We start from the raw sequence: 26,719 nt of genomic DNA, 5'->3' as shown, positions 1-26,719 counted from the left end.
CACTTGTAGAGGATGCACGCACGTGACAATGTACGCCAGACACGTGAACTAACGTACGTGACTGGACATGCAAACGCACGTTCGCATCACTGAAAGTTCGCATCTTGTAGGTTTGTATGTAGGGGCCTTACTGGAAATGTATTCGCCCTCCCCTGTGCTAAAGCAGAAGATCCTGTGGAGAAGGCCCAGTTTTATCTTTTTTCCGGGAAGACTACCATATCCTAATGCAGGAGAAACTGAATTGGGAGGGCCACGGGCTTCTCCTGTGGGCAACCAAGTTGGTTCTAAGTTTGTTTTTCTTGTTTTATTCATAAACATTACAACAGCAGTAAAGACACACTTTGAAAATCCTGGCATCCTGACACATTGCTATTCATTTTACAGTGTTCCCTTGCAATCATTGTCCTTTTGTGGAAAAAAATAAATTTTTAATATAATTTTAATGTAGACAAAGTTTATTTTATTTCTCCTGTTATTATAAACATTTTTCCATCTTTATAAGGCATGTAGTATGTTAATGGTTTCAGAGAATATGACTAAATTCTATATCACAGTTTGCTTATTCCTGTGGCTAGATATTTGGGTTGTTTCAAAATTTCTTGACATTGTATTTGATGCTACTGCCTGCAGCCTCATGCTTATTTTCTTTTATATCTTTTATAATTAGATTGTGAAATTATAAATTTATAGTTGTCACTATATCTTATTTATAAATATAGATATAATTACAAATTTAAAACTATTTCTTAATAAGAAATTATCCAGCCTTTGAATTCTAAGCCAGAAGGCTTACAAACATTTTAAAATGCATTGATTCCTCTGGCATATTACTTCTGTTTTCTTGAGGTGTTGCTTCTGTTCCTCCTGCTCCCGCCCCCAGTTTTATTTGAAATGTAACCGACATACAGCATTGTGTAAGTTTAAGATGTACAGCATAAACTTCTGTTTTCTCAGTAACAAGTGACACGTGAGCTCACCAGTTTTGCCACAAAACCACCAGCACTGGGTATGAAAATTTACCTAAAGTTTTGCTAAATTTCGCAAAGGTCAAAATGTGTCAAGTGTTTGTGTGTTCCTCCCCACATGCTTCTTAGAACACCACTGATGTAACTGACCAGAGGAATAGGTGAGGCTACCATCCGTGCAGGGCGCTTCCTTGGAGGAAGGTTGGTTAAACAGTTTTTTTTTTGCAGACTGATGGTGAGGGCCAACCCCAGATACCCACAGCCTTTTTTTTTTTTTTTTAAATTTATTTATTTATGACTGTGTTGGGTCTTTGTTTCTGTGCGAGGGCTTTCTCTAGTTGTGGCAAGCGGGGGCCACTCTTCATTGTGGTGCGCGGGGCCTCTCACTATCGCGGCCTCTCTTGTTGCGGAGCACAGGCTCCAGACGCGCAGGCTCAGTAATTGTGGCTCACGGGCCCAGTTGCTCCGCGGCATGTGGGATCTTCCCAGATCAGGGCTCGAACCCGTGTCCCCTGCATTGGCAGGCAGATTCTCAACCACTGCGCCACCAGGGAAGCCTCCCCCTACAACCTTTAAGTCCGGACATGGCACTTCCCCAAAGCTCAGCCTCAACCTCTCACAGCTGCACAAAAGCACAAAGCTCCAGTCCGAACCGCATAGAGCCTGTGGGAAAGGGATGACCTTCCTCTTTTCTTCCACACCCCGGATTGCACATGGATCTATCACAGGCTTTGGAGTCAGGAAGATGTGTGACACTGGGCACATTATTTAATCTCCCTTTCATCTAAAGGCGACAACAGTGGTAGTTCCCTATAAATTTTCTGGAAGGATTAAATGTGTCAGTACTTGAAAAGTACTAAGAACAGGGCCTGACATAATTAGTACTCAATAAAATGTTGTAAATGTGGGTTTGAATCTCAGTTTCAACACATCCTAGATGCCTTCTTCAGGCAAATTACTTAATCTTTCTGGCCTTGAGCTTCCTCATCTGTAAAATGGGATTATAACACCAGCCTCACAGAGATATCAGGGGATTTTAGTGAGATAATGTATAGAGAGCATTTAGCAGAGTCCTGCCCAAAAAGGCCCTCCATGAATGTAATGTTAAGAAAAACATTGCTTTTTAGTTTTATTTTCTGTCCTTACATTGGTCTAAGCAGCAGTTCTATTGTAATTAGCTCAGATTTTGACATATGTGTGGTTACAGTGTATTTTTATTGTCCACGTTGTAGGTTTGGGACCATCCTGAAACAAATGGGAGGCAAACATTTTCATGTCCCTGAAGCTTTTAACAGGTTTTAATGAAATCTTGTTTTTAAGGTTAGCGAGAGCATAATTTCACAGAGAGGGATGATATTTCATATGCTTATTAATTTTGTGGCTTTCCCCTACAGTTGGCATCAAAGGAAACTGTCAGGTTTATGGACGATATCAAGTGTTTTTTATGCTCAGCAACACAAATCAAGTCTGTCTGAATGATAAGGTAAAAACCCAGCCTTAGGGAAATGCAAAAAATGACCAACGAGGTACTTGAACACAGCACATCCCATTCGCCTTCCTTTTGTCTGTCCCAACTCCTCCTCCTCTTCATGTCTGAGTTGAGATCAAACGTGGGAGGTGATCCCTGGGCTCCTCGAACCATCCAGACTGCGTGGCTGGCTTCTCCGTGTGGCACATGCTCTGCGGCTGTCGTTGCTTCTTCCCTGTCTCTCTCCCTCCGGAGGCAGAGACCTCCGCAGTCACCCCTGCATTCTCATTGCCTAGTGCCGGGCCTGACCAGCATAGCACTCCATAAGTATATGTTGGCTAAGTGGAGAAACTGCAAAAATCTGCCTGTGAAGTTAGAAGGTGTGTGTAGAGTAATGACAGGTGCATCTGCGAAGTGAGGCAAGTGGGCTGAGGAAAAGGAACGCAGTAATATTTACGTTTGGAAAATGCAAAGGACTTTTCCCTTGCCTACACTTTCCTGTACCCTGTGAGGCATCAGTGTTCCCTCATCTCAGCTGTTTCTCGCTCCTAAGCAGCTTCTCTCTTTCAACATCTCGCCTACTCCCATCTGTTCCATCCACCCTTGCCAAGGATTTGGAGTGAGGCTGGTTCTGTGCTGTGTTCATGTCCAATTTATATCCTTCCGTTTTTTTGGGCAAAATCTGGACTCCAGGCACACCAGCAGAAAGGAGGAACGTTTCCTTCTTTAATCCTCATGCCCTGTGGGTTTGAGAAGGGCCAGGGCCTCCCTGGCTTTCCTTGGATGGTAGTATCTGGTGGCGTGGGGTGCTAGGCAGGTAGAGGAATAATCTTGGTATGAAACGAGCCTTTGCTATTCAAATGTTGTCTTCAGGGCCTTCTGCTTTGTCACTGCTCATCTGGGAAGTCAAATCTAACCTAGTAACAGTATTCTTTACTGAGCACCTACTATATGGTGGACAGTATACTGAGAGCTTCACAAATACTGGCTCAGGTACTCACATTTGTAAGACCAATGTGAGTCCCCTACAACTTCTGAGAAGCCTGGACAGACCCTGAAGCCAGCAGCAAGACACAGACTCAGTGGTAGACGGAGAATTTGTCAGGAAGCCAAGAAATCTGAGTTCCACTTTGGCTCTGTCACAAACCAATACTCTGTAGCAGTGGGCCTCAGTTTTTCCAGCTATGAAAATAGGATGGGGAGGGTTTGATCAGATGTGTTTAAATTTCCTTCTGTTTCATGCCATCAGTGTGTCGACTCCAATCCAACCTGCTCTCTTCTTTGCCTGAGTGAATTTTGGATTGTGGGTTGGAATTATATAGTTCGGTAGTCTGAGTGAGTCTATCTCCTAGTGATACTCTGATCTCCCAGTGACAAAAACCTCGTTCTCGTAAATGCTTCCTAACCCTGGGCCTACCATATTGGTGAGATACGAAGCTTTTCCCCTTGTGTGAGGTCCCGAAACAACTTGGCTGCATGTATTTATCCTGGGACAGTTGTTTCCAGGCCTAGATCTTAAGTCTTTCTCACACTGAAAACTGAAATTAGTTGTCAGGGCCACTTTTAAATAACTTGGCCTTTAAATGTGTTGAAGTTCTTATTATTCTCCCTTTTATTATTAATGCTTTTGTGTCTGGTCTAAGAAATCTTTGCCTACCTCAAGATCATGAAGATATTCTCCTATATTTTCTTCTAGAAAGTTTATAGTTTGAATTTTCACATATATAGGTCTAGGATCCACTTCAAATTAATAGGGTGAAGGACAGTTCAAGATTCATTTTTTCCCCTATATAGATGTCTAGACACTCCAGAACAATTTATTAAGAAGACCTTTCTTTCCTCCATTGAATTTCACTGATACCACGTTAAAAAAATTAAGTTACTGTAAAAAATTAAGTTACTGGTTTTTCCAGATTCTGGTCTTTTTCATTGATCTATTTGTCCTTACATCATTGTCTGGATTACTGTGGTTTTATAACAAGTCTGGTAATTTAAGTTTTTTAACTTTGTTCTTCTCTTCTCAGATTGCCTTTGCTCTTCTAGGTCCTTTGAGTTTTCTTATAAATTTTATAGTTAGCTTGTTAATTTCTACAAAGTGCCTGTTGGGATTTTGACTGAAAATGCACTGAAGCTATAGGTCAATGTAATAGGGTTCTCCAGAGAAACAGAACTAATAGGATATGTGCGCGTTAATCTTATTAACACCCTTACAGACATACCTGGAATAATGTTTGACCAAATAAATATCTGGGCACCTGTGGCCCAGTTAACACATAAAATTAACCATCACAGTCTATTTGGGGGAAAATGAACATTTTAACAAAACGGAACCTTCCAATTCATAAACATGGTATATGTTCCCATTTCTTTAGGTCATCCTTAATTTCTGTCAGTAAAGTTTGTAGTTTTCAGTAAGAAGTCTTATCTATCTTTAATTTAATTTGCTTCTTGGCGTTCAATGTTTTGTTATTATAAATTGTATGTAGATATATTTTCCAATTTTTTGTGTACTCGTACTTTCAAATAATACAGAATTTTTGCAAGAAACATAATTCCCAATTTGTCAGACAGCAGTGATGTTTAGGAGCTATCATTCTGGATGTAACCATAAATCATCACTAAAATATCCTATTCATCTCTATGCTACTTTACCATTTCCAAAGCATTTCCTTCCTTTGGGCCTCACAAGGGCTCTCAGGAAGAGACAGGGGAGCTATTATTATTCCTATTTTCATATAAGAAAATTTGGCCTCAGGGATATTATCTAAAGGTCCTGTGACTGGCAAGTGACAGTGCCAGCCTCAGAACTCAGAACTTTCCTAAGAGAGAGGTCCTGCTCCTGATACTGAAGTCATTCTATATAAAGGTGACCTTTTATTGAGAACACACTGCAAATGCATCTGGCTTTATGGAGTATCTTCTGCCTATGGCCTCCGTGGACAGCGTAGAAGGCAGGGAAGAATTCAGCAGAGGGAGAAAAGCGGACCAAGGTAACTATAAGCCACCAGATCACGGAGGGAGGACAGGGTCACCGTCAGCCCACAGAGCACTTTTTTGTCTATTGGGAAAGATGCCCTTCTACCAGTGCAGCTAGAACGTGAGGGCTATATGCAGTGCACACCTTGCACAGATGTGTGGCATCCCAGAGAGAAAACAGCAAACACAGAAGCCTTAATTAGTCAGGAATTAATTAATGTTGAGGAACCTAATTTAGTGAGTATTTTGTTTTTTTTCTTTTGAGAAGTTCAGCAGAAGTTGATTCACTGAAAGGGAATTCGCTAAAAGGGAAGAGACTCTCTTCCTTTAATTTTCCTTTTACAACCTTTCCAGTTTCCTTCCTTTCTCCCTCCTCCTCTTTCCTCTGTAGTAAGCGCCAGGCCCTGTGAGTGCAGAGATAAATGAGGGGGCATTTCCCCCTGGGAACTTAAAGTCTTACAAACTTTCTGGACTGTCACCAACAATCAGGAACGTAGTTTATGTTATTAGAGTTATTTAAAAAAAAAACTTTATTTTTTTAAAAACGTTTATTTATTTATTTATTTTATTTATTCTTGGCTGCATCGGGTCTTAGTTGCAGCACGTGGGATCTTCGTTGAGGCACGCGGGATCTTTCGTTGCGGCACGTGGGCTCTTCATTGCGGCGCGTGGGCTCTTCGTTGTGGCGTGCAGGCTTCTCTCTAGTTGTGGCGTGCAGGCTCCAGGGCACGTGGGCTCTGTAGTTTGCGGCACATGGGCTCTCGAGTTGAGGCACACGAGCTCAGTAGCTGTGGTGTGCGGGCTTAGTTGCCTGACAGCATGTGGGATCTTAGTTCCCTGACCAGGGACCAAACCCACGTCCCCTGCACTGGAAGGCGGATTCTTTACCACTGGACCACCAGGGAAGTCCCAAAAGTCTTTATCTTTTAGAAATATATACTGAAATATTTACAAATGAATGCCATGTTATTTGGGATTTGTTTAAAAATAATCTAGGGGGTAGGAATGGGTAGAAATATAAACAAAATAAGATTGGCCATAGTTGATAATTATTGAATCTGGGTCATGGGTCCATGGGAGTTCATTATATGTCATCCATCCATATCCGTCTTTCTAATGATCTATTTCAGACAAAAGTTTCATGAAGCACTGTTATTAACATGCAGTGAATTCAGATACTTTCAAATCTAGTTTACTCTATTTTTAAAAAGCTGGTAGTGATGTTTTAAATTGGTTTTGAGACTCATTAATGTAAAATAATATGTATTTTGAAAAACACTGCTATAGTGTGGGAGAGAAGGACTGTAAAATAAGTGACTACCATCCACCCCGAAGTGGTACTAGGGTGTTTATAGAGAACTATGGGACACAAAGGAGAGGGAGGGACTGACCAAACAGGGTCCTGGAGGGTCCAGGAGAGCCTCAGAGACGTCCTTGAGCAGTTTGCATGGAAGAGGAGGCATTTATGTGTTGACAAGATGGTAAGGAGAGATATTTGAGCTCAAGGATGAGGGCATCGGTGCAAGTGGGAATTGGTGAGGTGGGCTGGGTGAGTCTTAGGTCAGTGCAGCTAGAATGTGTGGGCTGTGGAGGAGTGGCCGGAGATGAGGTTACAGATAGCAGCAGAAAGCACTAAAGGTCTACGGGACAGCTTAAGGAATTTAGAATTTATTCTGTGTGTTTCAGGAAGACATTGGATGGTAAACTGAGAAATGACCCTATACCATTTGCCTTTTACGAAGATCGCTATCAGCTATGTGGAGGTAGACCAGCCTATCTTATACAGTCATGGTTTACAGTAGAAAACACAGACCCAAAGGAGACCCGGTCCTGGAAGCCAAATCTCCCAACGCATCTCATGCAGTTATCTTCCCACTCTACTACATGCTTCTCAGAAGATCCACACAGATACACAAATTGGGCTCTTACAAGTATTTACTAAAGCAAAAATTATAGTCACTTTCAGAACATAGTAAGAGTTGGGAATAGAGCAAGCTCTGTCTGCTCTTTCCTCTTCCCTCTGCAGGGTTCTCTCATCTGCAGAGTAAAGTTATGGTAACTGTGAGAGATTGATAATAATCACTTACACTTACAACATGGAACTTCTCTAGGTGCTTTACAACTATTAACTCAATGTTCATAACAATTCTATGTGGTAATTATTATTATTTCCATATCATAGATGAGGAAACTGAAGTACATAGAAGTAAGTGATGTGCTTATGGTCCCACATCCAGCAATTAGCAAAGCTGGAATTTAAGTGAAGTCCACTCTCTTAACCACCATGATGCTTCTTGGCTAGGTTTGATTTCATTCCTTGAACCCAGATGTTTGAACAAAGATAATCATGAAAAGATTTGGCTGTCAGCTTGATTCTCAATATTGCTAACTCTGAATCTTCCCTAATTCAGAGGAAGGAGAAAGTTTTTCTAGCTGGGAGAAGAAGGATGGCTTCTTGGAAAGAAGTGGTATTTTAATGGAGCTTTGAGAGATGCGTGAAATTTTGAGAAGTAAAAATTGCTGAGAACAAAGGACACAGTACCAGCCAAGGTGAAATAATCCAACTACCACCTCTGTCTACCACTGTTTATAACGAAAAACTGGACTGAATGCAAAAGTCAACTACATGAGAACTTGAAAAGTAATAGGCAGATAAGATACTGGAGTCAAAACTTGAACAGTGACCCATGATGGCCCTTGTCACGTGGAACTGCACAATTGTTTGGGAGGCTAAAACTCTGAGATAACCCCATCTTTCCAGTCAGAGGAACTAGGAAAATGAGCTGCTGGAAGCCAGAGAGTGTGAGGAAATTCCTGAGAGGAAAGAGCTGGAAAAGGGGACCCACTAATTCTGTGTATGGATTGGCACAAGTCCTGGGTGTACTACAAGGTGTGCATGTGTGGAACAGATCCCAGGAAGCACAGCAAAGGTTTTGAGAACCTATCTGTGTTATTAACCACTAGCCGAGTCCCAGATAAATCCTTGAGTTGCCTATGTGACCGGCATACCCAACTGGCTTAGCAAAGCCTTTGAAAACTGAACTGACATCAGAGCTACCAGTCACAAAAGGTAAGACAGAATTTTCTATCTGAACCTAAGTGGGCTACATGCCTGCTAAAACAAATAAACAAAAATATCAACATTTCAGAAGAATTTAACAGAATTCAGAGCCTCACTACATAATATCTAGAAGTCCAGGATGCAATTCAAATTTACTAAATCTAAAAAGTACCAGGAAAATCTGAACAATACTCAAGGGGAAAGACTATCACCAGGTGCTACCCCTGAGATGTCTCAGATGGTAGAACTCTCAGAGACTTAATGTAGCTCTTAGAACCATTCTCCACTCTTGAAAGACATGAAAAGATAGAGGTTTTCAGCAGAAAAATGGAAACGATACAAAATAACCAGATGGAAAATTTAGAATTGAGGAGACAACATCTGAAGTAATGAATTCACTGGGTGGGCTCAGTGGCAGAATAGAAAAAAGTCAGTGAACTTGAAGAGGGAACAAAAGAAATAATACAATATTTTAAATATATTTGTAAATATATTTTTTATTGGAAAGAATGGATAGAATCTCAGGATCTGTGGACCAAGATCAAAAAGTTGAAAATTCATGTTATTGAGGTCCCATCCTAGAGGGTGAAAAGAAAGACTTTCATGCAGAAAAAGTATTTGAAGACAGGATGGCTGAAAGTGTCCCATATTTGGTAAAAGACATAGATTTACAAAGTATAGAATCTCTGTGTGAATCCCACACAGAATAAACCCAATGACAACTACTCAGCCGCATCATAATCAAACTGCTGAAAACCAAAAATAAAAAAATACTGAGAGCAGCCAGGGACAGATGATACATTATATAAAAGGAAACCTATTCAAATACTGTGGAACATCTTTAAAGTGGTAGAAAAGCAGAACTGTCAACCCACAATTTTATGTGTAGAAAAAATATCCTCTGTGAGTGAAGGGAAAATAAAGATATTCTCAGATGAAGGAAATCCAGGAAACTCATTTCCAGCAGACCTGGTGTTAAACGCTGAAGGAAGTTTTCCTGGCTGAAGGGAAATGATACTGGAGGGAAACGTTGAACGTGAGGAATGAAAGAAGAGCAAGAGAAATAATAAATATCCAACACAGTAGGTACCCCATTAGTGAAAATACACTCAAAAATACAAAAGTGAGCAAAAATAATCTAATCCCATGCCACAGGGGTAACTATAGATTACTGGCAATATTTTGAATATATTTCCTTCAAGTCATTTTTCTTTGTGAATGAGTATTTCTTTCTTTTTTTCTCTCCTTCTTCTCCTCTTTTCCTCTAAGGTCATATAGTTTTATAATATTTTTTATCAATTCACATATATTATGAACACTTTCCTATTTTGTTGAGAAATCTTATTAAAAACTTTTTTTTTTTTTGGTTTGATAATGGTATTTTGGTTATATTTTTAAAAGGAGTGCATTTTAGAGATCCATAGTGACATAATGGATGCAGTGATATGATGTCTGAGATTTGTTTAAAATACCCAAGATGAAGCACTGGGGTCTTGTGTCAAAGAAACAAAATTGGTCATAAATCAGTCATTGTTGATGCTGGGTAATGAGTACATGATGGTTCATTATACTACTGTCTATAGTTTTCTATACGTACATTTTAAATTAAAAAGCTTTTAAGAAGCCTTCACAAATGTGATTTTTAATTGTTTAATCACATCCTGTCCTGTGGACATTCCATAAAAATTGACTATCCTGCTATTGTTGTGAATTGAGGTTGTTACAGGTTATGAGTGGGCTGAGACTGAACTACAGTCTTTGACAGGTTCTCTGATTATTTCCCTTTTGAAGATGTAATTGCTAAGTTAAAAGAGAAAGGACATTTTTAATGCTTTGATACATTTTGCAAATTGCCCTTCATTTTTGTTCAAGAGATATATGGGAGTGCTGTTTTCAGCTCTAGATTATATGTATTTTTAGCTTCTATTAATTTGATAGAGGGGGAAGGTAGCATCTTGGTTTTTTCTTTTAACATCTTTATTGGAGTATAATTGCTTTACAATGGTGTGTTAGTTTCTGCTCTATAACAAAGTGAATCAGCTATACATAAACATATATCCCCATATCTCCTCCTTCTTGCGTCTCCCTTCCAACCTCCCTATCCCGCCCCTCTAGGTGGACACAAAACACCGAGCTGATCTCCCTGTGCTATGTGGCTGCTTCCCATTAGCTATCTATTTTACATTTGGTAGTGTATATATGTCCATGCCACTCTCTCACTTCGTCCCAACTTACCCTTCCCCCTCCCCGTGTCCTCAAGTCCATTCTCTATGTCTGCGTCTTTATTCCTGTCCTGCCCCTAGGTTCTTCAGAACAATTTTTTTTTTAGATGCCATATATATATGTGTTAGCATATGGTATTTGTTTTTCTCTTTCTGACTTGGTTCACTCTGTATGACAGACTCTAGGTCCATCTACCTCACTACAAATAACTCAATTTCATTTCTTTTTATGGTTGAGTAATCTTCCATTGTATATATGTGCCACATCTTCTTTATCTATTCACCTGTCGATGGACACTTAGGTTGCTTCCATGTCCTGGCTATTGTAAACAGAGCTGCAGTGAACATTGTGGTACATGACTCTTTTTGATTTATGGTTTTCTCAGGGTATATGCCCAGTAGTGGGATTGCTGGGTCGTATGGCAGTTCTATTTTTAGTTTTTTAAGGAACCTCCATACTGTTCTCCATAGTGGCTGTATCAATCTACATTCCCACCAACTGTGCAAGAGGGTTCCCTTTTCTCCACACCCTCTCCAACATTTATTGTTTGTCGATTTTTTGATGATGGCCATTCTGACTGGTGTGAGGTGATACCTCACTGTACTTTTGATTTGCATTTCTGTAATGATTAGTGATGGTGAGCATCCTTTCATGTGTTTGTTGGCAATCTGTATATCTACTTTGGAGACATGTCTATTTAGATCTTCTGCCCATCTTTTGATTGGGTTGTTTGTTTTTCTGATATTGAGCTGCATGAGCTGCCTATATATTTTGGAGATTAATCCTGTGTCAGTTGCTTCGTTTGCAAATATTTTCTCCCATTCTGAGGGTTGTCTTTTCATCTTGTTTATGGTTTCCTTTGCTGTGCAAAAGCTTTTAGGTTTCATTAGGTCCCATTTGTTTATTTTTGTTTTTATTTCCATTTCTCTAGGAGGTGGGTCAAAAAGCATCTTGCTGTGAGGTCTGTCATAGAGTGTTCTGCCTATGTTTTCCTCTAAGAGTTTGATAGTGTCTGGCCTTACGTTTAGGTTTTTAATCATTTTGAGTTTATTTTTGTGTATGGTGTTAGGGAGTGTTCTAATTTCATTCTTTTCCATGTAGCTGTCCAGTTTTCCCAGCACCACTTATTGAAGAGGCTGTCTTTTCTCCATTGTATATTCTTGCCTCCTTTATCAAAGATAAGGTGGCCATATATGTGTGGGTTTATCTTTGGGCTTTCTATCCTGTTCCATTGATCTATATTTCTGTTTTTGTGCCAGTACCATACTGTCTTGATTACTGTAGCTTTGTAGTATAGTCTGAATTCAGGGAGCCTGATTCCTCCAGCTCCGTTTTTCTTTCTCAAGATTGCTTTGGCTATTTGGGGTCTTTTGTGTTTCCATACAAACTGTGAAATTTTTTGCTCTAGTTCTGTGAAAACTGCCATTGGTAGTTTGATAAGGATTGCATTGAATCTGTAGATTGATTTGGGTAGTATAGTCATTTTCACAATGTTGATTCTTTCAATCTAAGAACATGGTACATCTCTCCATCTCTTTGTATCATCTTTAATTTCTCTCATCAGTGTCTTATAGTTTTCTGCATACAGGTCTTTTGTCTCCTTAGGTAGGTTTATTCCTAGGTATTTTATTCTTTTTGTTGCAATGGTAAATGAGAGTGTTTCCTTAATTTCTCATTCAGATTTTTCATCATTAGTGTATAGGAATGCAAGAGATTTCTGTGCATTAATTTTGTATCCTGCTACTTTACCAAATTCATTGATGAGCTCTAGATGCTTTCTGGTAGCATCTTTAGGATTCTCTATGTATAGTATCATGTCATCTGCAAAGAGTGACAGTTTTACTTCTTTTCCGATTTGGATTCGTTTTATTTCTCTCTGATTGCTGTGGCAAAAACTTCCAAAACTATGTTGAATAACAGTGGTGAGAGTGGGCAACCTTGTCATGTTCCTGATCTTAGAGAAAATGCTTTCAGTTTTTCACCATTGAGAACGATATTGGCTGTGGGTTTGTCATTTATGGTCTTTATTATGTTGAGGTAAGTTCCCTCTATGCCTACTTTCTGGAGCGTTTTTATCATAAATGGGTGTTGAATTTTTTCAAAAGCTTTTTCTGCATCTATTGAGATTAGCATATGGTTTTTAATCCTTCAGTTTGTTAATACGGTGTATCACATTGATTGATTTGTGTAGATTGAAGAGTCCTTGCATTCCTGGGATAAACCCCACTTGATCATGGCGTATGATCCTTTTAATGTGCAGTTGGATTCTGTTTGCTAGTATTTTGTCAAGGATTTTTGCATCTATGTTCATCAGTGATGTTGGCCTGTAGTTTTCTTTTTTTGTGCCACCTTTGTCTGGTTTTGGTATCGGGGTGATGGTGGCCTCGTAGAATGAGTTTGGGAGTGTTCCTCCCTCTGCTGTATGTTGGAAGAGTTTGAGAAGGATAGGTGTTAGCTCTTCTGTAAATGTTTGATAGAATTCGCCTATGAAGCCATTTGGTCCTGGGCTTTTGTTTGTTGGAAGATTTTTAACCACAGTGTCAATTTCAGTGCTTGTGACTGGTCTGTTTATATTTTCTATTTCTTCCTGGTTCAGTCTCGGGAGGTTGTGCTTTTCTAAGAATTTGTCCATTTCTTCCAGGTTGTCGATTTTATTGGCATATAGTTGCTTGTAGTAATCTCTCATGATCCTTTGTATTTCTGTAGTGTCAGTTGTTACTTCTCCTTTTTCATTTCTAATTCTATGGATTTGAGTCATCTCCCTTTTTTTCTTGATGAGTCTGGCTAGTGGTTTATCAATTTTGTTTATCTTCTCAAAGAACCAGCTTTTAGTTTTATTGATATTAGGTATTGTTTCCTTCATTTCTTTTTCATTTATTTCTGATCTGATCTTTATGATTTCTTTCCTTCTGCTAACTTTGGGGTTTTTTTTGTTCTTCTTTCTCTAATTGCTTTAGGCATAAGGTTAGGTTTTTTATTTGAGATGTTTCTTGTTTCTTGAGGTAGGATTGTATTGCTATAAACATCCCTCTTAGAACTGCTTTTTGCTGCATCCCATAGGTTTTGGGTCATCGTGTTTTCATTGTCATTTGTTTCTAGGTATTTTTTGATTTCCTCTTTGATTTTTTCTGTGATCTCCTGGTTATTTAGTAGTGTACTGTTTAGCCTCCATGTGTTTGTATTTTTTACAGATTTTTTCCTGTAATTGATATCTAGTCTCATTGCATTGTGGTCAGAAAAGGTACTTGATATGATTTCAATTTTCTTAAATTTACCAAGGCTTGATTTGTGACCCAAGATATGATCTATCCTGGAGAATGTTCCATGGGCACTTGAGAAGAATGTGTATTCTGTTGTTTTTGAATGGAATGTCCTATAAATATCAATTAAGTCCATCTTGTTTAATGTATCATTTAAAGCTTGTGTTTCCTTATTTATTTTCATTTTGGATTATCTGTCCATTGGTGAAGGTGGGTTGTTAAAGTCCCTTACTATTATTGTGTTACTGTCTATTTCCCCTTTTATGGCTGTTAGCATTTGCCTTATGTATTGAGGTACTCCTATGTTGGGTGCATAAATATTTACAATTGTTACGTCTTCTTCCTGGATTGATCCCTTGATCATTACGTAGTGTCCTTCTTTGTCTCTTGTAATAGTGTTTATTTTAAAGTCTATTTTGTCTGATATGCAAATTGCTACTCCAGCTTTCTTTTGATTTCCATTTGCATGGAGTATCTTTTTCCATCCCCTCACTTTCAGTCTGTATGTGTCCCTAGGTCTGAAGTGGGTCTCTTGTAGACAGCATATATATTGTTCTTGTTTTTGTATCCATTCAGCCAGTCTATGTCTTTTGGTTGGAGCATTTAATCCATTTACATTTAAGGTAGTTATCAATATGTGTGTTCCTATTACCATTTTCTTAATTGTTTTGGGTTTGTTTTTGTAGGTCTTTTCCTTCTCTTGTGTTTCCTGCCTAGAGGAGTTCCTTTAGCATTTGTTGTAAAGCTGCTTTGGTGGTTCTGAATTCTCTTAACTTTTGCTTGTCTGTAAAGGTTTTAATTTCTCCATCAAATCTGAATGAGATCCTTGCCGGGTAGAGTAATCTTGGTTGTAGGTTTTTCTCTTTCATCACTTTAAATATATCCTGCCACTCCCTTCTGGCTTGCAGAGTTTCTGCTGAAAGATCAGCCATTAACCTTATGGGGATTCCCTTGTATGTTATTTGTTGCTTTTCCCTTGCTGCTTTTAATATTTTTTCTTTGTATTTAATTTTTGATAGTTTGATTAATATGTGTCTTGACGTGTTTCTCCTTCGATTTATCCTGTATGAGACTCTTTGTGTATCCTGGACTTGATTGACTATTTCCTTTCCCATATTAGGGAAGTTTTCAACTGTAATCTCTTCAAATGTTTTCTCAGTCCCTTTCTTTTGCTCTTTTTCTTCTGGGACCCCAAAATTTGAATGTTGGTGTGTCTAATGTTGTCCCAGGAGTCTCTGAGCCTGTCCTCAATTCTTTGCATTCTTTTTTCTTTATTCTGCTCTGAGGTAGTTATTTCGACTATTTTATCTTCCAGGTCACTTATCCGTTCTTCTGCCTCAGTTATTCTGCTATTGATTCCTTCCAGAGAATTTTAAATTTCATTTATTGTGTTGTTCATCATTGTTTGCTTGCTCTTTAGTTCTTCTCGGTCCTTGTTAAATGTTTCTTGTATTTTCTCCATTCTATTTCCAAGATTTTGCATCATCTTTACTATCATTACTCTATATTCTTTTTCAGGTAGACTGCCTATTTCCTCTTCTTTTGTTTGTTCTGGTGGGTTTTTCCCTTGCTCCTTCATCTGGTGTGTATTTCTCTGTCTTCTCATTTTGCTTAATTTACCGTGTTTGGGGTCTCCTTTTCACAGGCTGCAGGTTCGTAGTTCCCATTGCTTTTGGTGTCTGCCCCCAGTGGCAATGAGTTTGGTTCATTGGGTTGTGTAGGCTTCCTGGTGGAGCAGACTGGGGCCTGTGTTCTGGTGGATGAGGCTGGTCTTGTCTTTCTGGTGGGCAGAACCGCATCTGGTGGTGTGTTTTGGGGTGTCTGTGAACTGAGTATGATTTTAGGCAGCGTTTCTGCTAATGGGTGGGGTTGTGTTCCTGTCTTGCTAGTTGTTTGGCATACAGTGTCCAGCACTGTAGCTTGCTGGTTGTTGAGTGGAGCTGGGTCTTAGCGTTGAGATGGAGATCTCTGAGAGAGCTTTCGCCATTTGATATTATGTGGGGCCGGAGGTCTTTGGTGGACCAATGTCCTGAATTCAGCTCTCCCACCTCAGAGGCTCAGGCCTGACACCCGGCTGGAGCACCAAGACTCTGTCAGCCACCTGGCTGGTCTTCCTAAAGCTGGGCTGCCTGCAGCAGCCTGACCATTGGAATATTCAAATTGGAAATGTTGCCTTTGCACAGGGTGCTAGAGGAGATCTCCATCGCTCCATACCAGAAATAAAAAAGGATGGACAGCTCTTCTTATCCATGATGCGAAGTTAAATTCTGTTCCTCCAGGGAAAATTTCAGGGCACTGCCCCTGCCACCACCAGTGATAGAGACGGTTTGGGAAACATTAGAACCACCTCTAAGTTGGGGTTTTTATGAATCTGAAGTGGCTCCTCCACTGTCTCTTTCCCTTTCTGCCAACTGAAGCAGAAGACTCTGAGGCTTTAGAACAGGGCAGTATTCCTCAACATTGTCGAGGCCATCAGAAATGAGGAAAGTATGAGAAATTGTCACAGCCAAGAGGCGTCTATGGAGACATGAAGACTAAATGTAATGCTTGGTCACCCGCGGCTGCCCAGGTCTGCGTCCCTGGCAAGAATTGGCTCCCGGGCCCGAGCTTGTTATTTTATTTTAATGTGTATTTTTCTGATTTTCAATGACATTGAATCCCCAGCCTGCCACTGAGTTGGTCCCCACCCTTTTAGGGAGAAAGCAGGGGAGAAGAGTAGAAGAAAAGGGATTTATGGCCCCCTCCCCATTCATCGCTTTGAAGATGAGAAGCAAATGCAGACACAGAGAGCTCTGGGTTCAAATCCTATCTCTGCAACTTCCTAGCTACTGACTTTGTGCAACCTTCACCTCTCTGAGCCTCAGATTTTTTCACTGAAGGATAGAGCATTCATACTGTCCTCCATGAGGGTGAGGTAATAGAGATTTATAAAGAAAGAGTCTGGTGTGCAGTCTGGTCAATCTGAAGGTAGTAGCTTTTGTTGTCTGTGGAGAGCTGAAGCTCAGGCTATACAAGCACCTCCTGGTGCACAGAGGCAGCGAGGAACTCAGAGCTGGCTCTCCTGTCCAAGGACGGCCCATGCAGGGACTGCTGCTCGTGTTTAGGTCACCGCCTCTTCCCCTTCATTCTTCGCAACCTCCCTGTGGGGTGGTCTTCTAATCACCTCTGGGCAATGGAGGCAGCTATCCCAAGCCAGGAAATTAATCCTGGGGAATTGGGTGACCTTGGGGGAGTGAATTCTGACCGCTACTGTATTTATCTGGTTCTGCGGGAATCCACCTTTGAACTTGGCTCGGAATCAGGGTGGACTTCAGGTGGGTTTGTTTGGCAGTGTCTCCCCTTATTCTCTGGAGCAGAATTCAGAACAGGAGCATGCTCTTTCCAGGACAGCCCAGCCAAGCTGGGTCTCTGCCTCAATTCATTATCCTTCCCTGACCCCTCATCTAAATTGGACATGTTCTTTTTCTTTTTTTTTAATTTATTTATTTTTGGCTGCATCGGGTCTTCTTTGCTGCGCACGGGCTTTCTCTAGTTGCAGCGAGTGGGTCTACTCTTTGTTGCAGTGTGCAGGCTTCTCATTGCAGTGGCTTCTCTTGTTGCGGAGCACAGGCTCCAGACACGCAGGCTCAGTAGTTGTGGCGCACGGGCTTAGTTGCTCCGTGGCATGTGGGATCTTCCCAGACCAGGGCTCGAACCCGTGTCCCCTGCATTGGCAGGTGGATTCTTAACCACTGTGCCACCAAGGAAATCCTGGACATGTTCTTGTTACACACCTATAGAAGGTTAAGAGCAGCTGATACAGAAGAGGCGGCTGTGGCTAAGCTGTCCGCCCACAGCACAAGAGAGAACCCACGGCACTCTTCTACTACTGCTTTGATCGGTGGTGGGGGGCGCCACTCTTCAGGTTATTTGAACGCCAGATGAGTAGGCCATCTGGACCCAGGCTCACAGTGAGGCCAGAAAACCCTACCACACTCTCAGCTCAGAGCGTGGGTGCAGCTGACTGGGCTGAGAAATATTTCTCCTGAAATCAAGGTTGGGTGCCTAGGCCCCGGTGCTATCAGCCTACCCTGGTTTTGCTCTGGAAATACCTCATCGATTTCCCGTTTTCTTACCTGGGCACATTCCACTTGCAAGAGACCTAAGGGTCGAGCTGGGAGGTGGAGTGAGTTTGGCTTATTTTCTAAGTTGAAGGAAAATTCAGAAAAAAAGTCAGCAGGCTTTCTTGTGAGAATATGGGTCTACTGACTTTTTCTGTGTCGGGCAGCAAGCCAGCGCTCTACTCTGTGGCTGTGAAAGCAGAACTTCTCCAGGCGTTGGTCTGCAGAAGGCTCTCAGGTGTATCCATGCTTGGAGAGAACTGAACAATTTTGTGTTTTCATTTTGATGATCATCGAGAAATGATTCTTATACCAGTTATAATTCACATCAATTCATAGTTGAATGACCCTTTAGTAGAAGAAACCATTGGTGTCTTAAGTAAAGGTTTGTCAAACAGCAAGCATTTCTTTTTCCTCTTTCAAATGGAAGGGTGCTTGATAAAGCACAAGCTTCATTTCCTATGGCTTTACAGAAGTGGTGAACTCATGCCACTGTCTTGGAGCTTTAAAGCTCCTTTTCATCTCTTATTTCCCTTGTGTTTCCACCACAACCCTGTGAAGTAAGGATTATTAAGCCCCTTTGATCATGAGGAAACAGTGGTTCAGAAAGGATGAGTGACTTCCAAGGATATGCAGTGATTTGGCTGGAGGGCTGGGGGACCTCACATCTGTGTTACGGTTTCGGGCTTTTCCATGAGTTCAGCCTTCCCAGTAACACCCCCTTGTCTCTGACTCCTTTGAGAGTCCCAGATTCTGGTTCCCATTGCTGTGGGGCAGTGTTTGAAATGGTTAATAGTGAAAGAGGCTGATACCAGTTTTGTTGAGATGGACATCAAGGTCCCATGCTTAACCAGACAAATATTGAGTCATGCACTCTCGGACAGTCCATCTCCTCTTCTCAGAAATGAAGACTTCCTCCATCCACAGCAGATAAGCCATGACCAGCCTCCAGTCCCTCCTCCTCGATTCCTGGCAGGTTCAGGTTTACCAGGCATCATTTAATAAGCACCTACTATGTTCTGGGCATGGCAGGATCCTTTTTTCTAACCCTTACAGCAATCCTGTGAGGTAGGTGGCCTTGCACACATTTTACAGATAAGGAAACTGACGCCCAGAGCACTCATGTTATTTGCCTAAGGTCATATGGTGATGACAAATGAAGCTGGGATCCAAATCTAGATTTGTCTGACTCCAAGGCTGGGTTCACAGGAAATTTAGCACCACTCTTCCAAATGGGGCCTTGTGTGGGGTCTTCCTCATCTCAGTCCTGGTCCTCATCTCATCAGTGCGTGGGGTGGAGGAGTAGAGGAGGGGGGCCGCACCTAGGTTTTCTTGGCCTCTGGGCCCTGAGTCATGTCTGAGTTGAGGTCCTGGCTCTGTCTCTTAACAGTGGGGTGATTGTGGGAAAATCCCACAACCTCTCTGAGCCTGTTTTCTCATTTGTAAAATAAGTTCAGCAATCATAGTGTTATTCTGAACACTAAACGGGTGCTTGGCACCGTGCCTGGCCCTAGTAGTTGTGTAAGAAGAAGTGGCTCTTATTTGTTTATTGGTCACGTACTTTCAGGGAGTGGAGAAGGGGGTTGCGGGAGGGCCAAGGCTGCTGAACTCACACAGCCCCCCACCGGCTCTGCAGCACCCTTCTCTGCTCTGGAGCTTTTGATCTGCTCTCCACTACACCCCTGGTGAAGGCCAGACTCTCCCACCTGATACTCACGGTGCCGCACAGTGAGGGCTGAGGCTCCCTCTCAGCTTCGCCTCCCGATGCTTGGCTTTGCGTACCTGCTTGGGCTGACTTGACCCTCTCTGTGCCCCAGTGCCCCACCCTTGCCCACCTCCAGACCATTTCCCTCCCATCTCACAGGTCTTTCCCATCTACTGAAGGCTTCTTTGATCCCAGACTGGATTCAGGCCCATCCTCCTGGGCTAAGATTCTTGAACAACTTCTTTTCAAGAACAAAACATTCACTTATTTGGCAAAGTAAGCGGAGCCACAGGCCCTGACTCAGGTCCTGGGAACACAGAGGTAACTACATGGTTCAGGTGCCCACTGTCTAGTGGGGGGAATAGACAAAGTAAGTAGTGCATTAGGTATTTGGTCCTTGTCTGATTTCTTGTGGTATTTAAGACGATTAGCATCTCGAGGGCAGGGGGAGTACCAGTTACCTCTGGGCCCGCTGTTCTGAGCTCACAGTTACCAATGTCTTGGTTGAATTGATTGATCTGAACAGATGTGGTCAAAGGTAAGCTCACAGTTCTGGCACGCCCAGGCCAGCACCGATGGGGGGCTTAGGGGAAGGTGGGGAGCCCAGGGGCAGCCTTCTCCCATCTGTGGCCCTCCCTTCTCCCCCTCCATCCTCCTAAGTCACATTCTGTGATGGAGTCAGCATGCAGGGTTTGGCACGTTGTTTTGGACAATTTGCCATTGGCTTCTAAGGAGGGAAGCACACTGGCTTTAGAGCCAGACATTCCTGGGCAAGTCATATGACCTCCTCCAGCCTTAGTTTCCTCTTGTATAAGATGTTGAAACAACAGACTCGACATTCATATGTGAGTTCTCTGGAGATCTTTGAAAATTCTCCAAATCATCTTCATCATTCTTACCAAGTTCTCATTTATTGACAACGGCCCTAAGGTGAGGCATTTTGATGTCATTTGACAGATGAAGACATGAGGCACATGCTACAAGAGCACCTAATTTCCCCCATTTATGCAATCATGCACAATCGAGCTATGTTAAGTGACTTCTGTCCTGTATTGATTTCATGAATATGGAGCTGTAGGCGTTTGTAAGTCTATTAAAATAAATTCATCACTGGGTATAAACTTTCCTGAACATAGACTAGCAGTCTGGTTTCTTTGGGAGCTGTAGCCCACAAGCAAGTGGTTATTTTTATCACGTCCTGATACATGAAGGGCATGGAACTCCCTGCGCCCTGGGTCATGGCCTGGGGACGAGCTCTCTCGCAGACTAAGGGACGGGCCCCTGCCAACTTGCTATTGCACATACCTCACTCCTGAGCAAAATCAGGAGACCTTTGGTGTTGTTCTCAAATAGTCAAAATCCCAAATGTTGACTCTGTAAATGCCAAAGGTCAACTGTGAGGACAACAACCGTCCAGGGCTGCTGAAGGATTTGGTGAGATGATATGGCACGAGTCTAGCGCTCTAAGTGTGCCCTGGGCTTAGAACTGCAGCACTGTTGCTTTCCTTTTAACTGAAACCATTTGCTTCTAGCGGCGTTAGTGGGCTCTGCTGTGGCTGAGAGAGTCATAAGTCAAACAAGATGAACCTCTGAGCACAGGCATTAGGAGCACGGTCCTTATATTCAGACAGTTCTGGATTTAAGTCTTGCCGCTGCCACTCACTACCAGAAGCCCTTTAACCTCTTTAAGATTCAGCTTCCTTATCTATGAAATGGAAAGGATAGCAGTGCCAACCTCAGAGGACAGTGAAGGGAGGGAGGTTTAGGGGTGGGATCAAGCAGTGAGTGCTGAGATCTGGCCTCTAAAGAAAAAGATCCAAATTTTCCACCTGCCAACATAGGTGCACATATCAAGTGGTCTTTCTGTATGGGAGGTGGGCAGGGAGGTGGATGTGAAAAACCCCAGAAAACCAGCCCTTGTCTTCTAGAAGGGAATGACTGTGGGGCAAAAGCGGACTGGAGTGTATAATCTCTAGGTCCATCCATGTTGCTGCAAATGGTAATAGTTCATTCTTTTTTATGGCTGAGTAATATTCCATTGTGTGTGTGTGTGTGTGTGTGTGTGTGTGTGTGTGTGTGTGTACACCACATCTTCTTTATCCATTCATCTGTTGATGGACACATAAGCTGCTTCCACGTTTTGGCTATTGTAAATAGTGCTGCTATGAACATTGGGGTGCATGTAGCTTTTTTAAAAAAATTTATTTATTTTTATACAACAGGTTCTTATTATCTATTTTATACATTAGTGTATATATGTCAATCCCAGTCTCCCAATTCATCGTCCCCTCCCCTCCCGGCTTTCCCCACCTTGGTGTCCATACGTTTGTTCTCTACATCTGTGTCTCTATTTCTGCCTTGCAAACTGGTTCATCTGTACCATTTTTCTAGATTCCACATATATGCATTAATATACGATATTTGTTTTTCTCTTTCTGACTTATTTCACTCTGTATGACAGTCTCTAGGTCCATCCATGTCTCTACAAATGACCCAATTTCCTTCCTTTTTATGGCTGAGTAATATTCCATTGTATATATGTACCACATCTTCTTTATCCATTCATCTGTTGATGGACACATAGGTTGCTTCCATGTCTTGGCTATTGTAAATAGTGCTGCTATGAACATGGGGGTGCATGTATCTTTTTGAATTATAGTTTTGTCTGGATATATGTCCAAGAGTAGGACATATGGTAACTCTATTTTTAGTTTTTACCATTTTCAGTAGTGGCTGCACCAATTTACATTCCTACCAACAGTGTAGGAGGGTTCCCTTTTCTCCACACCCTCTTCAGAATTTATTATTTGTTGACTTTTTGATGATGGCCATTCGAACTGGTATGAGGTGATACCTCATTGCAGTTTTGATTTGTGTTTCTCTAATAATTAACAACGTTGAGCATTTTTTCATGTGCCTGTTGGCCATCTGTATATCTTCTTTGCAGAAATGTCTATTTAGGTCTTCTGCCCATTTTTTGATTGGGTTGTTTGTTATTGAGTTGTATGAGTTGCTTCCATATTTTGGAAATTAAGCCCTTGTTGGTTGCATCATTTGCAAATATTCTCTCCCATTCTGTAGGTTGTCTTTTTGCTTTGTTTGTGGTTTCCTTTGCTGTGCAAAAGCTTATAAGTTTGATTAGGTCCCATTTGTTTATTTTTACTTTTATTTCTATTGCCTTGGGAGACTGACCGAAAAAAACAGTGCTAAGATTTATGTCAGAGAATGTTTTGCCTATGTTCTCTTCTAAAAGTTTTAAGGTGTTATGCCTTATATTTAGGTCTTTAAACCATTTTGAGTTTATTTTTGTGTACTGTATGAGGGTGTGTTCTAACTTCATTGATTTACATGAGGCTGTCCAGCTTTCCCAATACCACTTGCTGAAGAGACTGTCTTTGCCCCATTATATATTCTTGCCTTCTTTGTCAAAGATTAAATGACCCTAAGTGTGTGGGTTTATTTATGGGCTCTCTATTCTGTTCCATTGATCCATAGGTCTGTTTTCATGCCAGTACTGTGCTGTTTTTATTACTGTAGCTTTGTAGTATTGTCTGAAGTCTGGAAGGGTTGTGCCTACAACTCTGTTCTTTTTCCTCAGGATTGCTTTGGCAATTCTGGGTCTTTTGTGGTTCCATATAAGTTTTATGATTATTTATTCTAGTTGTGTGAAAAATATCATGGGTAAGGCATCTATATTTTTAAAATGCTTCCTAAGTGCTGTTAATGCTCAGTCAAGATGGAGAAGCACTGTTGTAAGTGGTTTCCTTCACCTACACTGAACTTCATGGCTATGGGACTAGGGGTGAGGAGCACCTCTGAGGACAGACTTGATCAAACTCTTTCTCTTCTATATTCTCTTCCCTTTTCTCTTTGCATGTGGCCTATTTGGCCTTGGACTGGTTCTAGGAAAGAGATCAGTTTGCTAAGGTGAGAGGGGTAAACAGTTGTCACCTTGGTGACCTTAAGGAGGGGCCAATCACTTCAATGATACTGGTATTTAGGAAGTGTTAAGGAACTCTGGCCCTGATTTCCTCCTGCCCAACAGGTAAAACTACATGGAAGGAAATAACAAACAGCCCCTGACACAATACCCAGCTGAGGAGTTTCTGGAGGAAAATATGTTTAAGACAACATTAGCAGATATCATTGTTCTCACTAAAGATAGTTAAACTGGGGTTTGAAGAGAGAGATGTAGGTCATCAGACTCTTGTTACCAAGATTTTAGAGAAAATTCAGTCTTTGGTCTTTCAATAGAACTCTTTTCCTTTCTGCGTTGTTGCCATTTGGTCCTCCTTTGCTCTTCAGCGCATGAGAATTCTGGGTAGCTAATTACCCTGCCCAGCTAACACAGTGCTGCTATTCTGTCCCCAGGGAGGATCTTTCTGATGTAACTGCTGCTTTGCATTCAACTGCTGAGAGCTGAGATGATGGGGAGGGAGGCTTGTGTCTGTTTGATTTGGCAGTCACTAAAATTCTGCTTTTACATTGCTGTTCTCCTGATTTTTAAGCACTTAGGAGCCAGATTTTTCCGGATAAACTTAAGAGTGCCTTAATTTTGCCTAGTTGGGTGCAGATGGGGGTAGGTTTTTTTTTTTTTTTTTTTTTTTTGAAGCATCCTTCCATATCTAGCCAACCAGTAGAACCTGTTTTTTAGGAGGCCAGCTGGGATCAGAAAGTTCTAATTTTATTGGGGTAAGTTTCAGGCCATGGACAAACCAGAATTCCTTGCCCAGGGTTTCCAGAGACCCACCAGACACTTTCAGGGTTTCAGAAAGCCAGACAGGAGAAGCACATTTATCCCAACAAACCTGCACAGGCCAAGGAAATCATCAAGTTTCTTTGCATTAAGGCTGAACTTGTATCACCTGATTGTGATAACAATGACAATCTCATGCTGGTCCGAACCTCTTATTGGCAGCAACATCCTTGTCCATTTGATAACAAACAAGAACTCAGATTATTAGTTAAATTTGGCTGACAACACTTTCAAAACTTGGGGATTATAACAGGGGGAAACAAATACAAGATGTACTAGATGTGGAAGAATTTAGGAACCGGTGGCTTTGGCTAAATTAAGGGGCGCTTCTGTTATTTCACTGTGCTAACGTCATGCTGGGATGAAGAGAGAACTGTGTGGATGGTGAAAAATCTATACTGAAAATTCTGATGAATTCTCAGAATCCTACTTAGACCAGTAGCAATAAATATAAAGTCTCTACTTAGTAGCTCATTTAGTTACCGTAAACAAATAGACTCACAACAAATAAACTCACTTCTTACCTTGCCCAGAAGTGACACATGTTACTTTTGCTCACATTTTATTGCTGATAACTAGTCAAACAGTCCCAGTTCCACTTAGATGCAGGGTGTGTGTGTATGCACACTTGCTGAAAAATATAATCCCTGGCTGAGCCACCACTTTAAGCAACAGCTCTATATGGCAGAGAGCGCATCTTCTGTCAGGTGGCCAGCTATCACTGACATGAAGAAACAGGAAGAGGAGTCATTGCAGAATTAAGTGGCAACTCAGGTGACGCAAATTAAGAGTTCATGATCATAAAGAAACGGGAACCCATTACAGGGAGGTTTTTGGAGGCCAGGACACACAGACTGCTTCTTGGAGGTATTATGCTTAGCCAAGGGCAATATGGTGTCAAGGTTTCTAGTCTAGGGATAGAAAGTGTGGGTCCTAAAGTACAGATGAGGGTGAAGTTTGCACACTGAGAGGTTAAGGAGGTGGGGATCGGGGCAAAGTATGGGTTGGCTAAAAAGTTTGGGTTTTTCCATAACATCTTATATATATAAAGCGATGTCACCAGAAGGTCCAAGATGGTCACTGGCAACTCTAGTTGACCTGGTAAAGCAGAGAGGCGCTCAGGGGCCATTTCAGGGGCCCTGAGTAGAGAGATATATGTTGGATAGCTGGACCAGGCTCGCAAGTTAGAACAGTCTGGCTTGCATCCCAGTTTTGACCATTTGTAATATCTTAAGCATATGGTTTAAACTCTCTGAGCCTCAGTTTCTTCACTCATAAAAGAGGATCATTAATACCCCACCCCACTGGGTGGTGGTAAGAATTAAATTTGGTAACATAAAATGCTAGCGCCCAGTAAGAGCTCAGTAAATGGGATCCTGGGCCTTCCTCACCTGAATTGTTGCAATAGTCTCTCGAAAGGTCTTTCTTTTTTTAACCTTCCCCAACCTGCCACCTACCACAGTTGATTCTCAGTGTAGCAGCCAGAATGATCCCTTTCAAACACAAGTCAGCCAAATCTTATTTAGAGTGAGAGATAGAGTTCTCACACCAGTCGAAGACCCTCCATGATCTGTACTTACTACTTCCCTGCCCTCCTCTTATGCTGCTCTCCTCCTCACCCTGTCTCCTCCAGGCCCCCGTCTTGTTCTTCAAACAGGTCAGGCATGCCTCTGTCTAGGGATTTTGCTGTTCCCTCCACCTGGAACTCTCTTCCCTCAAAAATCTGCATGAGCCCTCCTTCACCTCCCTCTAATGTTTGCTCAGATGCCTTCTAAGTGAGGCTTTCTCTGAATATCTAATTTAAAATGGATACCCCCAGCCCCGCTGTCCCTCTCCATCCTCCCTGCTTTAAATTTCTGGGTAGCAAGTATCCCCTTACAAACACCACATATGTGTTTATTTTGTTTTCCTCTTCACTTACGCTCTCACTGGAAGGCATATTCTGGGGGGTTAGATTTCTGGCTGGTTTCTGCACTGTCGAAACTTTTTCTGCATCTCCACTTTGGCTCACCATAGAAAATAAGCATTTGCTGGATGAATGAACCTATTATGAGTATCGGAGTACGTTGTTCTTATAAGCTCTGGGGCCAGTGCAACACGGAGTCCTCCCTGTTCATTTCCCCACCCCAAACTTCCTTAGATGACCAAGGCTTAGCTCCTCTTAGATATAAAAACATTGGGAGAACCACTGAACTTGAAACCACT

At 41.7% G+C, this 26,719-nt stretch overlaps 1 protein-coding gene across 11 annotated transcripts in view; it reads left to right on the top strand.

Moving 5' to 3' along the window:
• The window catches only part of ST6GAL1 (ST6 beta-galactoside alpha-2,6-sialyltransferase 1), a 138,028-nt gene that overhangs the window by 57,842 nt on the left and 53,467 nt on the right, over window positions 1-26,719 (top strand). The window contains exon 1 of one of the 11 annotated variants that reach the window (XM_082393547.1): window positions 3,406-5,423. The exons of the other annotated variants lie outside the window; for them this stretch is intronic. The gene's annotated coding sequence lies outside the window, so the exon portion shown is untranslated. Of the gene's footprint in view, window positions 1-3,405; window positions 5,424-26,719 lie in introns of those variants that run through there. 11 annotated transcript variants of the gene reach the window in all.

The sequence above is a fragment of the Balaenoptera borealis genome (genome assembly GCF_965194805.1).
Source record: "Balaenoptera borealis genome assembly, chromosome: 5".
NCBI lineage: Eukaryota > Metazoa > Chordata > Mammalia > Artiodactyla > Balaenopteridae > Balaenoptera > Balaenoptera borealis.
This window is presented reverse-complemented; position numbering and strand designations above follow the sequence as displayed.